Source organism: Buceros rhinoceros, unplaced genomic scaffold (assembly GCF_000710305.1).
Source record: "Buceros rhinoceros silvestris isolate BGI_N320 unplaced genomic scaffold, ASM71030v1 scaffold9084, whole genome shotgun sequence".
NCBI classification, from domain to species: Eukaryota; Metazoa; Chordata; class Aves; order Bucerotiformes; family Bucerotidae; genus Buceros; species Buceros rhinoceros.
Window position 1 is genome coordinate 40,887 of NW_010406473.1, and position 14,253 is coordinate 55,139.

At 41.6% G+C, this 14,253-nt stretch overlaps 1 protein-coding gene across 1 annotated transcript in view; it reads right to left on the minus strand.

Annotated features, from left to right (window-relative positions):
* The window catches only part of DPP6 (dipeptidyl-peptidase 6), a gene marked incomplete at its 5' end in the record, with an annotated part of 54,092 nt that overhangs the window by 16,138 nt on the left and 23,701 nt on the right, over positions 1-14,253 (minus strand). The gene's annotated exons all lie outside the window — the stretch shown is intronic.

The following is a 14,253-nucleotide window of genomic DNA, read 5'->3' on the forward strand; positions in this document are numbered from 1 at the left end:
CCCTAATTTGTAAACATTGAAATTAGCACAAACACAATTAAATCACTTCCTTTGAAATGTACTGTGATGGCACCCAAGCATCACAGCACAAAGCATTTACATTTTGCTGTTTTGCAAATGTTTTGGTTCTGTTGTGTGGTTTGTTTTGTTTTGTTTTGTTTTTAAATGAATTAAATACCAGTTGTCTCTCACATTAAAAAAGACCATATATGCTGTCTTAAAATGCAGCATTTGGGGATTGAAATCAGTCAGTATTACACAAAGAGGATTATCATTTCTATGCACTGCACACGAGTGAACCACAGAATTCATTGCCACTGGATGCTACAGTCTTTCAGATGCTCTAGTCTTTACCACAAGGTGTTACAGACCTCAGCACAGGACACTGTGGGATGTCACAGTCCTTAGCACAGAGGTCTGTATTCATCTTCTTGTTCAGAACGTCACCAAGTGGCTGATTGATGGAAAAATGGGACGGTACACGAGATTAGGTTAATTTTGTAGTTGTCAGCTTATTTCTCTCTGTTTCTCAATGATCATCTGCTGACTTCTTTTGGAGACAGGACACGGGGCCAAGACGAGCTTCAGTCCAACCCACTGCAGTCGCTTGTGTGTTACTTCCATACCTGTTCATAGCTTTTCCAGTGAGTTTGACAATACTGCTTAGGGAGGTGGAAGAAGCATGGCGATGATGAAAGGGTTAACACTTAACCTCAGAGACAGTGGTTATCTTGCTTTCCTTCCCTTTCCCCATAATGCAATATGATGCAGCAGCAGCAAGCGTGAGCAGCTGGGTAAAGATCATGCACATGCCCAGCAAAGATCCCAAGAGCAGGCCAGAGTATGGGTGAAGATCACAGCTCATAGAATCGTAAACACATAGAAAAAAATAGGTTGGAAAAAACCCTCAAGATCATTAAGTCCAACAATAAACCTAACACTGTCAAGTCCACTACTAAACCTTGTCCCTAAGCACCACATCTACACATATGTCTTTTAAATACCTGCAGGCATGGGGACTCCACCATTCTCTGGGCAGCCTGTTCCAAAGCTTGGCAACCCTTTTGGTGAAGAAATTTTTCCTGATATCTGACATAAACCTCTCTTGGTGCAACCTGAGGCCATTTCCTCTCATCCTATCACTTGTTACTTGGGAGAAGAGACCAAGTCCCACCTCACCTCAACCTCCTGTCAGGTAGTTGTAGAGAGCAATAAGGTGTCCCGAGGTTCTTTTTCTCCAGGCTAAACAACACCAGTTCCCTCAGCTGTTCCTCATAAGACTTGCTCTCTAGACCCTTCACCACCTTTGTCGAACTCTTTTGGACATACTCCAGCACCTCAACGTCTTTCTTACAGTGAGGGGCCCAAAACTGAACGTGGTACTCAAGGTGTGGTCTCACCAGTCTTCGTGGGAGGATGTCTCTTTTGTATTTTCAAGTTCAAACTTCCTACATGATGAGGGTGTGCAGCCAGTGGGGATGGCAAAATTTGGAACCGTCTGTACTAAAGACCCACAGAGGAAAGGTTGTTGGAATCCGTGTTTCTACTTTCTCGGGCTCTGACAGTCTGGTGGCACAGTGCTGGCATGTAGGGGAAACCTGCTGTTGAACTACATTGAATATAAAAAAAAAAAAAAACCCAAACAAATCCCAGCCAAAACCAAAACCAAAAAAACCGCCAATGTTTTTTAAGCTTCAAAATTAAGACAGCTTAAAGATGCTTGATATTCACTGAGATTCAAGTCCCTTTAAGACGTCTTGAGTCCTTCAGTCAACAAGCGTGATCACCAGTCATATGCTCCAGCAATTTGTATAGAGCTGGCTAAGAAAAAGCCCCTGAAATGCTCTAACCGACGGTGTGCACACAAACGGCAACAAAAACGGGTTGCTGTAGCCATCCACGCTGGTTCGGGAAGTGAAATAAGTTCTTGAGAGCAAGAAAGACTTTAAGGATGTCTAACTGTCTCAGTGGTTTTCCCCGTGCTGCCAAGAAGCCACATCCCATTGCATACAATCACTAGTGTTTAATGTAGACCTTACCCACACACAGAGGAGGCAGACAAAGGTTTTATTTATAATTAAGCTGACTGACAGGGCAGCCTGATTTTTGTTTCCTAATAACTGAGAGTTTTCTTCACTAACAATCCGATTCCTTTGTTAGGACCATTGTCTTAGAATGCAGCAAAGTGAGCACAATGCACAGAGGAAAACCATGGTTTACCGCCACGACTGAGCTGAATTTACCTTTCTACCACCAATATACATTGATATGCTGACCGTACTTATTTATAAATGTGCCCTGCATTTCCCCTGCAGTCCTCGAAGGCAGTCTGCCGGAAAAGCAACAAACCTAATAAACAATTCATCATGGGCATGATAAAATCATCACTGAAAATAAAAGGAATGCTCCCACATGACTTCAATCAGAGCTAGAGCAGCCCTTTAATTAACAGGGAAATGCCTAACAAAAAAGAAAGGACTAAAGAGAGAAATATAATGCATATAACGCTTTTATATTCTAATTTACTTTTCCATTTTGTGTTGGCACTGGATAAATTGTGAGAAAATAATAAATGAAGAAAAAAACCAGCATGTAGTTTAGAAAATTCCATGTATTATATTTTGTGTTTCTTTAGTCTCTCACTACCTTACTGTCATCTCCCCAAATCAATGTTTTAAAGTGAGGTCCCATACAAAGATATTCAGTTTGAGGTAATTCCAAACAGAAATATTTTAAAATATGCATCAGTATCCTTGAAAAAGTAGACTTTTGAGTTGCTCAATTTTTGTTTTTCAACAAATGAGGAAAAACAGTAAAGAGAGAAATCTACAGAGTAGAATCATCGGGTTTGGGAGAAAGTTTACTCTCTATAATATGTGTTGCCAATGATGACATTCCAGTTAAACAACACATTTCACTTGTGAGTGGGTTGAAAGCCTTTAAGAAGGAATACCACTTTCTTTTAAATGTAAGTTTATGATTTCAACGCCATTTTTAAAAGTAAAGCAACCTAATTACATGTTAGACTGTGTCTTGTACTACAGACACCTCAAAAGTCTTTCAATACTCACAAGTCAAGTACTTAATGCTTGACAGGGATAAAACAAAACTCTGGAAATTAGGAGGTGAACATTCATCAGCTGCCTCCCATACCTTATTTTTAAACCTATAACAGTGTGACAGTCCCATTACACATGCCATCTGGTAAATGCCATCCACTGTCATTTGTGGATCTGAGAGTGAAACCTAATTTGTTCCGTGAACTGCTGGGAGCTGACAGAAGCAGAGCGAGGACATTCTCTGCTCGGTGTCTCCTCTCTCCAGAGCCTTTCCAAATGTGCTTTGATTGGGACTCCTGAGCCCTGGCACATTCTGCTGCTTCTGTTCTTCAGTCAGTGCTGATGAGTGCCTGTGTTCACCCATCCCCCTTGGAAACTTTGCAGACTTGCTTACAGAGGTCCTGAGTGCAGAGGAGCATCAGGCGCCTGTTGGATTTAAGCATTTGCTTGTAATCCTTGCAGAAAATGCTGCACTTTCAGGAAGTAAAGCAGATACTGGGCTGCTTTGCCCCCCTCATGAAAAGGTAAGAGGGACCCAGCACATACCCCATAACCTCAGGGACTGTTCCCAAAATCTTGGGCAAGCCACTTTTTGCTGCACAATGAGGGGATGCTGCTGCTGCTGCTGGCTTGCTCCCCTGTCCTGGCTGCGGAGGGGTAGTTACGAGCAGGGCTGTGACACACCCAGAGCTGCGGGACCTGGCACTGCTGCTCCCTGCCATCTCCCCCAGGATATTTATGTTGCTGAGTGGCACTGTATGGGCTGTGTAACCCCGTTGTCCCTCTCTGCATCTCTCTGACAGGAGCAGGAAGGTGCTCACTTAGAACAGCTTCACCAGGCTTGCAGGCTCTGCTCCCCTCCCCTCTCCTTGGCTCCAGCATTGTACCAGGTAACTCCAGTAACTCGACAGCAGTTCTAATGCTGCTGCTTTATTTATAGCTTAAGAGAAAGGACAAAAACTATTGACAGGAGAACTTCTGTGTGTAGGGACATACTCTATACATTCCCAGATAGACACAAAGTTAATAATGCTGTATAAATCTCTAGTTACAGGAAAGAGATTTTCAATTAATACAGCTTAAAGTCTGGTTTTATCCTAAGACCTTTGACTTTAAAAACATTACTGTCATTCGTGCTAGAAGTAAATTAAGCCATATCACTATAATGACATGGGCAAATTTATCATCAAGGAAGTACTACCCGCCGTGATCTGAAAGGGCAGAGAACCTCAGTGTCTCAGTAACTTGACAAGAAAAAGCATTGGCTGTGGCTTGTCATCAATTTTTAAAGCGGCTTTCATTATTATTTCCAAGAGGATTCTACTTGAACACTATCAGAAAGAAGCAGCTCTAATATTTAGGAGGTAAGGTATAGATTTCCAGAACAAAACCAGAAAAACATGCAACTTTGAACAAAATATTTACCAGACATTTGTTTTGTAATACTTTTAAAAGGATATTCCACAGTATTCCTGATGTTTTCCTGATCTAAACAGCACAGGGAATTACATTAGTTACAGCTTTAAAATGAAAGTAGTAAATATAAAAAGAACATGAAGCAAAATTGGAAAAAAGGTAATAAAAGTTATATAAGTGTTAAAAAAGGAAAATTGGAGAATTGTCTTATTCTTCTCATCCATATTCTCCAAGGCTTCAATGTGGTGGATAATTTCAGACCAGAAGCTAAATTCACAGTGTGTAAACAATGAAAATTCAAATACCCTCTGCCAGCGCCACCAGCGTATCTCTTAAGCGCTGATGAATGATTTAAAAGAGCAGCTGCAAGCAATGGTTGCTGAGAGGTCTGGCTCTGCACAAGTGAGATAATTGGCAACAGCCATCTCTGTGTACAGATTCCAGATCTCTTTATTTGCTAATCCATGAATTATTTATACGTACTGCATAAAGTTCATGTGTTGGGGTGATATTATCAGCCTAATAAATAAAGACATGGGGAGTTCTGCGAACCACTGCTTACAATTAAAGTATTTTCCCATTTACAGTATTTCCCAGCCTATGCTACAGACAGATGTTCATGCTGTTTGCTTTGGCAACCTTGTTGACACAAACATCAAACAGATTTGTGCTGCTATTCACCCTCCCCAAGGAATTTAGTTTTTTAATCTAATCTTTACTTTCTCAAACGTAACTTGTCTTGTGAAATAATCAATATCGTCTTGTTCTCAGGCAACGAGTGACACTGCACGAACCACACTGACAGTACTGCTTGTTTCTGCCCCGTCTGATACTAGCAATAAATTTCATGCTTTATGTAGAGCAGAAATAAATCTGGTGGTTCCGAGGCAGCTTGAGTTAGCAGTGTCTAGAGGGCAAATGAGCAAGAGATTTGTCCTTAATTATACTACACAAAACAGGCCCAATGAGTTCTTCAGAAGGCTGCCTGAGTGAATAAGCATGGTCAAGCCCTCAGTCCTTTCCACAGGATTTTGAGAGGTAGCTACAAACAGTGGTGTGGGAAATTGGGCTGACACTAACTTGCTCCATCTCACTGTCTGTCCTATGGTCACTGAAACACAGAAGGACATGGGACCTCTGTGTCCTAGAAGAGCCTCCCTTTCTTCTTCAGACAATTGCGTGTTATAAAAGTATTGACAAATGCCCTCTAAATATAACTGCTTTTTCTCTGACGTAATTCCTCCCGGTGCTTTGCTCTTCTGGTAGGAGCAGTCTTCTAACTTGAAGCTACTCTGGTTGTTGCTCCTATTTACACCTTTATGGGTTTGTTCCAACAATCTATTTTCTGCTAATCAGGAGTATTCCAATGATAGAGCAGCCATGTGTCCCCAAAGCTCTCATCCAATAGGATAACTAGATTATTTTAGCTCCCTTTGGTAAGATAAAGTTTCATTCCATGTTATGCTTTTTACATTCAGTTCCTCCTTTCTGAACAGAAATGACCAGTACTATACCCCTGCTGCAGAGAATATCTTAACTGGCCCTTATACATTGAAACTGTTATTTGCCCAGGTCTATGGAAAAGATCCATCCTAGAAGAGCACTTGCCTTTTCCATGACCAGAGCCAGTAGGCGGTTTGCAGACTGTATTGCATGCCCAGGCACCCATCCGCTCTTCTGGGACATTTGTAACTCTTGAGCTTCCAGCTTCAATTCTTTCCCTGAGTCACCATGTGCTTAATTTTGCTAGTTGTACTATTAATTTCTCCCACCCCAGCTCTGCAAGACAGCCAGCTTCTCCACTGTTTCTCTCTGCCTTCTGATGATGCTTATCAGCTTTGTGGCCTTAACGAATTCCATTAGCCGCATCCAGCTTTGTGTTCCCAGGCTGCCAGGAAACAATCTAAGTAAGGTCATTCCCAAGATCAGCTCCTAATGAACCCTGCTGCTGATCTCCATTAGCCTTATATTTCTCTTCATCATAATCTACTGCCTTCTTTCATTTAGATGGTACTTAACCTTCCATTACAATTCTTTCACTAATCCCCATTCTCTCCTTCGTAATTAATATCATCCAATGAGGTATCACGTCGAGTGAAAGGGCTAAGTGAAAGCATCTCCTTCCTTTCATGAGGCTTTCGCTAATATTTTCAAAAGCCGTAGTGCAATAGCACATGCGGATGGTTCCAAAGAGGAAGGTGGAAAACCTATGACCTTCAAGAAACATTGCAGGTACATAAATCCATTATAGTGATAAGGTCAGCTGTATAAAGGAGGTGGGTTAGGAGAATTTGCTTGCAGAGTTCCTGAACTCGATAGTGCACCGTGACTGTGTACCTGGAGACGTAAATACCAGAGGTAGAAGGGAACCCCTCTAGCTCACAGGGCGAACACTGACTTCCTAAAGGGTTCTAGCATGCTGCTTCAGATCTATAGTAGGAAGAATGAATCCGAACCGAGAAATCCCCATATCCAACTCTTTTCCCAGTTTCTGTTAATTTCCTGCTATTTCTAAGTGAATTCCTCATTACTTTAACCTCTTTCAATTCAATTTTAATCCAGGGTTTCTGCAAACTTCAAAAAGAGATGAATGCAGAAGTTTAACATTTGTCCCTATTTTTAAAATACAAGTTTCTTATTGGATAGTATATGTTAATCCTGAAAGAAATACCGTATGTGGAGGAACATACCTGATATTTTCTGCATTCCCTGCCTGTCTTGGAGTGTCTCTGGATAACTCAGGATGCCCAGGGAGGTTGGGCACTCTCCATTCCTGGAGGCTTTGAAGACAAGACTAAACACATCCCTGAGCAACCTGGACTGACCTCTTCTCCAACACTGCTTGGAGAAGGCGATTGCACTAGAGACCTCCTAAGGTTCCTTCCAACCCAAATTCTCCCATGGTTTTGTGATTCCGTTATTAAGAAGTATCACAAATCGCAGTGCCATTGTGATGAAGAGACTGTGTAGCCATGGCCTGGTAGAGCTGTGGAAGGGAAGAGCACTGCAGTCCCTGCTACTCCTCCCAGCTCCCCTAACAGACATACTGCTGATTCAAGGGAAAAGGCTATTTCCTTGTAATCGCAGCATGAAAGAAAATACTCTTTTCTCAGTGCCATTTACAATTTATTAACACTGACAGAATAGAAACCCATTGCATATTTTGTGCTTATTCCATTAAAAGCCTAGTATAAATTGATTTAGATAATCTGAATTTATTCTTTTCCATAAGTCAAATTCTCTTGCAACAAAATAATGATATTCTAGCTAGTTGAGTAATAACTGATGCTGGATATTAACTTTAAAAAAAAAAACAAAACCGTAAACAACATTGCTGCACATTGTCTGGTTATTAAGCTCTTTTCCTCTCATGAGTTCTCAGGTTTTAATATATCCTTAATGTACTGACTACATTAATGAGGGACTAAACAAATGTCATGCAAAGAGAAAACAAAAGCCAGCAATAAACCTTACAGCTGGTCCAGCTGGCAAACAAGGTGAAAGAAGCAGTTTTCCTCAGAGGAAGCTTTAAATCTTGCAGGATGGTAACATCTGTACTATCCACTGCAGAATAATGAGTTCAACCAAGGTCACTCATATAGCTGGAAATTACGCACATGCACCCTAGTCTGAACATGTAGGAGGACACTGCCTGATTTGTGAAGCTTCATTATTTGAAGCATTGGAGGAAGCCTGTTGTCACGGTCATTTATCTCCTACGAGTGGAGTTCAGATAAAATTTTATATGTATGGAATGGCCGAATGACAAGAATGCTGGCTGCAAGCAGATAATAGATCACCTTCCTCTGGGCAATGCCAGACAGCTCATGTTTACAAGCAAGAGTCAAAAAGAAAACAGAATCAAAGCACGTAAAAGCAAGGAACACGTAGTGCTTTGCAGAATGAGGTGATTTTAAAGGAGGTAGAAGTTTCACTTTCATTCCACAATCTTTTTTTTCCCCTATGTGCTGGAAATTATAGGTGTTTCCTATTAATTTTATTATTAAATATTCCTGCTTCCCCCTGCCCTGGTCTATGTCACTGAGTATTTATGGGTACTTTACACCGCATTAAAGATGTATAACAATACAGTGAAATATTTCATAACATAAATGAATGGATTACTTAAAGGAAGACAAAATGGAAGTGGAAAATCCACAAAAGCCATCATTTAAGTTAATCTCAGACTACTTTAATAACCATGTTGTTAACAGCTGGTAGAAAAGAAGTTCTATTTCAAAATCCAAACCACTAATAGCATCCTCTAATTTCCTGGAGAAAAAGATCTTGTGGTACTTTATGTTTGTGCAAGATGGATTTTTCATATCAGCCTGCTCTTCTGAAGTTGCAGGAGCGTGTGAGGGAGGGAGAATGAGCTCTCCCCACCGCATCCTGCCTTTACCCATGGGATTTCTGACCCGTGAAATGCACACAAAAGAGTTGAGATGCAAGAGCCAACCTCGGCTGTTGAGTAAGAAAGGGAGTCAAGTGAATGCAAATGTGACTTGTATAGTAATTACAATATAAATAGGACCCAGAGATTAAGTCTGTGCATGCTTTCAAACAGCAGAAAATAATTTAAGCTTTATAAGCCTCAGGAAAAGTTCAAAAAGGTCACAGTTTGGCTGGAAGCACTAATTACAGCCTCCCACTACTGGGTATACAAACAAACCAAGAGTAGTTGTAATCGTCCTTGATAGGACACCATTCTGGTCACAACAGATAACAGACCCAGTGACCTAGTATGTCTTCCAGTCCTTGTGGGCGTACAGCGCTGTGGTCCTCCAGGACGTACTGAGGAAAAATACTCTAAGGTGTTTTAAGGGTGGTTATTACGTTTCACAGCAAGGCAATGTGGGACATAGAGAGGCACAATCTGTCAGGACAGTAGGTAGAAACTACCTTCCCCTGAGCCTCCTCCTCCCGGTCATCATCTGGGAGCTATCATTTATGGCACCTGCGGGAAGGGAAGTGTTTAAAGTTGGCTCCTAGCCTTGGCCGGTGTCCTCAGAGCTATTGACGTGACTACACTGAAGTGTGGTGGCAGCTGCTGCATACCCCATTGGTAAGACCTGGGAAGCAAACTTTCACTTTTGTTTAAACCAGGGCATGCCCATTGTGCTTCTCTATCCATAGGCTCTTGTCTCACTTAATAAAACTCATTTCCAGCCCTAGCATTTGTTTTAACAGCTAATTAATTCCTTTCAGATTACCTCAATAACATTTTATTATGATCCTTGCCAAAAGTCCCCTGAATTGCCAAGCTCTGTCCCTCTTAGCAGGACCAGCTGCACTTAGAGGGGATTTACCTGGCCTTCAGTAAGAATTGGTTTGGAGACTCTGTAAGATGCTTTGCCGTTACCATGATGGGTATTTTTATGATATTACTGGTTGCCACTAAACCCACATGTTTCATTGCCAGGCAGCAGGCTTTCTGCGTAACTAAGTTTAAGTACGGTTTAAATGTAGGTAATTTCTCCTCTGTGCATTTAATGTTTGTTTCAAGCCCTGGGGTGAGGTACTCGTACCCACAGCAGCAAGCTTATCCCAGACCTCTGCCAGAGATGCCCCAAACCATGAGAAGTGGTTATCTGGAGAAGTTAAATAGGAATTTCAGCTTCTTTATCTCTAAAGGCAAGAAAGAGAGTTTCTGTCATTTTAACCTGGGTGTTACCGACAGAAAACATTCCTAATGAAGCACTCTCCCTGTAGCGTTTGACAAGCAAACGCTTTTCCCCCTGTTCAAATCCTTGTTAGAAGATCAATACTTCCATATTACTCACAAGGAGCAAAAGGCACACATGTACACAACTGAGGACCCTTCAAACCAAAAAAGCCTCAGGTCTCTCTTCCCCTTCCTGACGTAGTCACAGTGCTGTAAAACCATGTAATACATAACAACGTGCTTTCAGACAAAGTGGGTTATTATACTTTTCATAACCGCTTTATTGCTGCTATAACTCAAAACCAGCCCCTCGTTCAAGAGACCATTGCCTATCCCTAAGGCACTGAGCGGTGGTGCTACGGTGGCACAGTCTTGCTGGAGTCCTGTTCCGCGACATGCCAAGGGGCTCCTCTGCTGCTCTGGGTACGTCGAGTTCCCGCTGCGGCTGGTGGGAGTTGAGACCATTCAGCACCTGGGAGGACTGGATCTGCGCCTATTAAGGCCTGTGATATAATTACAGACTAGTTATTGAATTGCTATTGAGACGAAAGATGGTCTCTGCTGTGAGCCAACAGGAAATGTGTGCGGCCATGCTTTGTTAACTCTTCACTCTGGTATGATTTAAACATTTTACTTGCTGGTTTTCTTAGGGGAGTGCTCTCCTGCATCCTAATAGTTGTGTTTCTGCTAGGAAGCTTTCTCTTGAAGACTGAATCTTTCAAAACCACTCTGGTAATTTATCCATCTAGGAGCCTCTATGCCCCTTATTGTCACTGCACCTCTGAGCAGATTTTAGTTTCACAACACCTCCAACGGAAGCAGGAATTACAAGACCTACTTGAGTTCTCTAGAGGAGCTTGTGACAGAGAAAAAACCCCAAACTTGTGTGTCCTAACTAGCATTCTGCAGTTAGTTAAGGCTACTTGGACCACTGTTACCAAACGTGTCTTTGAACTCTCCATGTCTAGATACAGGCCAACAAATTAAAACAAGTATTATAAAAAGCACCTGTTTGTAGGTATACGTATCATAGGTGCCTGCACTCAACTCGGGCTTTGGAGAATCCACCAATACGGTAGAAATAACATCCTTATTTTGTTAAAGAAAGGGAAAAAAAGAAAGCAACCCACCTTATTACTTGCAGATATATTTGCCTAAATATTGACTTGGTTTACAGTCCATAAACAGCCAAACGTATCCAGGGAAGAGCTAAGCTGTGTACTTCCATTATTGCATGCACTGGTGTTTACCTGAGCATAACAACCACCAAGAACAACCTGGTTCCAGGAACACCATTGACCAGACTGTGATATGAGAGATTTCCACGCGATATGTAAGGCAATACACGAGCAATGTAGTTAGGTTTTGTGGACAACACTTTGCTTTATGAACTTGTGCATTATGAACGGCAGACATATTACATCGATTTACGGCTCCTGGCATCTGCTGGGCCATAGTATCAAAAATCCTTGTCTCCAGATTTTCCATTGCTTTCCAGGGATGGTAGGTCTGGCCCAAATGGCACAGGTTAAAAGGTCTGATTAAACAAAGGAGTTGAGAAAGATGTAGAAAGAGGTTCATTATTCTCCTGCCTTAAGGCATGAGTCAACCTCTTATTGCAGGAGCTGGGCAGACATGTCCCTGATGGGTACATTATTGCAAAAATCCTGAAGAGGGTAATTATGCACCATCCATTGATGGAGACAGGCTACAGAGCTAGACACGTTTCTGGTCGGTTCCAGTAGGCAATGGTGCTTTTCCTTGGAGTGTTGTCTTGCAATATGAGGAAAGAAATGGGGGTCACGATACTTGACTCAAGATGCGGCCATAGGCAAACCACTAATTCTCGCTATACCTCTGCTCCCCACTTGGTAAAAGCATGAATATGATCATCTGGGGGAAGGTTGCAAAGGGCTTTACACATCTTTCCATAACTCGAATTAAACACTTAGTGCAGTATTTATTTTACCCTGATAAATGTCAATGCAGAATTATCCTGACATATTAAATATATAATATTAAGCTCTCCTTGTTCAAAGAGACATAGATGTGCAAATTACTGCTAATAATGCCCCTGTGATGACCCCATGACTTCCTCACATTCATGCAGAAATGGAAGCAAAGTGCGATTTGGCAAAAGACCAATGTCATGATCTTCTTTACTGAGGCAGAAAGGATTCAGACACTTCTACTCAGAAAGTAAATCCCCAGCAGTAGAAGGTCCTGGGGTTTTTTGTGATGAATATTACAGGCAAATACTTCTCAGGAGCAATATGCTAGACCTAGTGTATCTTTGCGAAGGTATTAAAACTCACACCACTAGGATTTTATGTAATTTTCAGGGAAAAAAGTTCCCCAAACTCAATATTGTAAAAAGTGCAGATGAAACTGAGTGAATGCTGAAGAAGCTGGGCAAAATAAACATGTTACTTTGTTACAGTGACACTCATCAACAAATCCAAGCACTTCATTGGTTTTAATTTAGCTTTTCTGTGGAGTGCATTGAAGCCTATCCAAAGCAGCTGCTAATTCCATGAGAGAATAAAATGCTAGGAGATTTTCCAAAATATAAATCTTCTCAAAAAAGACAAAGTCTTTATGCAGTAATGGCATCTAAGCACAGCCACAATACTAGAAACAGTGCCCAGAATTTTATGTTTACTCACATTTGAAAGAAAAGATGATAGGTTTTAAATCCTTGAGCTGAACTATGCCAATGGTAGCGGGGCTGGATGCTGGCGTTTCTAAGGATGTTCCCACCCACCTGGCTGTTGGCTGAGCTTATCTCATGTACAGCACTGGGCTATGCAGCACAGAAGGCAGCCAGTTCCAGTTTTCCCACTTTTCTGACTGCCTCCAGCCTCCTTTAAAAGTTCTTTGCACAGGAGTGCTGGTCCTTGCCACGTTACTAAAAGAAAGAGGGAGGGGTGCTAGTTAGCTGTCACTAACTGGGTTTAGAAAGATTGCACCAATCAAGGACATGAGCTCTGGTTTGAATCCTGGTCCCCAAACCCATGAATGCTCAGCTGATGGATTCTCCTAGAGCAGCTCTCGTTATAAATTAATGATTTCATTTAATGTCTTTTGTAACTTAGGCTCACCTACACCAAAATATTCTGTGTATATGTTATCCTCCAGAAGTGTAGCCATACATTTCAGACTTGTACCACCTGTGTGGGCAGGAGTTTGTGCTGCCACCACAACAGAGGGCAGAAAAATCTAGATCTGTAAAACGATTCCACAGCATGGTTTTAGAACTTGCCATACTGGAAGGCTGAAGGTGCTAAATTGTGCTCTGGACTCTATGGTGTTAAATCATCATTTAAAGTGAGGTCAGGACAACCTGCCTCAAAGCACAGACAGATGATTTGATGAAACTTGGTAGTGAAAGACTGACAAAAATCTGGAAAACAAAAAAAATGTAGAATAATAAAAGGACTTTTTAATGTTGAGAATAAATCTAATAAGTGGAAGAAGCAAGTAATGCTCATACGTGTTCCTGTGTCCAGATGGTGTTTCCATATTCCATTAAGAGGGAGGAAAGAAGATAATTGAATTCGTAAGGAACAGTGTAAGGAGCTGAGAAGTTTACAGCTACATGCTGCCTCTGTGAAGAATAGACCTGCACCACTTCTCTTTAAAACTCATAAACACACAGAGAATGAATTACATGTACAATGGCGTGAGGAACTTCACTCAGGTTATTGCTAAATTGGTTGCTTTGCTTCTTCATTAGTATGAATCATTCTCAAACGAGATACTTCAATTGCAAAGCTTGCCTACTCTGTTTTTGCACCACTTGTTCTCTGTTTATGGGACTGAACCAGGATTTTACCTGGCAGGACCTAAGAGCTATGAATCCTGTTTTTAAAGATTTCCCAAGCCTCTAGGAATCCTTCAGCACTACAGGGCCAGGAGTGTATTTACAGAGCTATTGTCATTGTGGCTGCTGGCTCAGAGGACACACCTGTGGAAAAGCAGAAATAATCCCAGATAAATCCCCTTCCTGTTGGTTCTTTAGGTGTTTTATCAAGCACGGCTCAGTTACAAGATATCATTTTGCTCCACAGCTAAAAACCTGCCTGCTAGAAAAGGCAAAAACGACTTCATTCC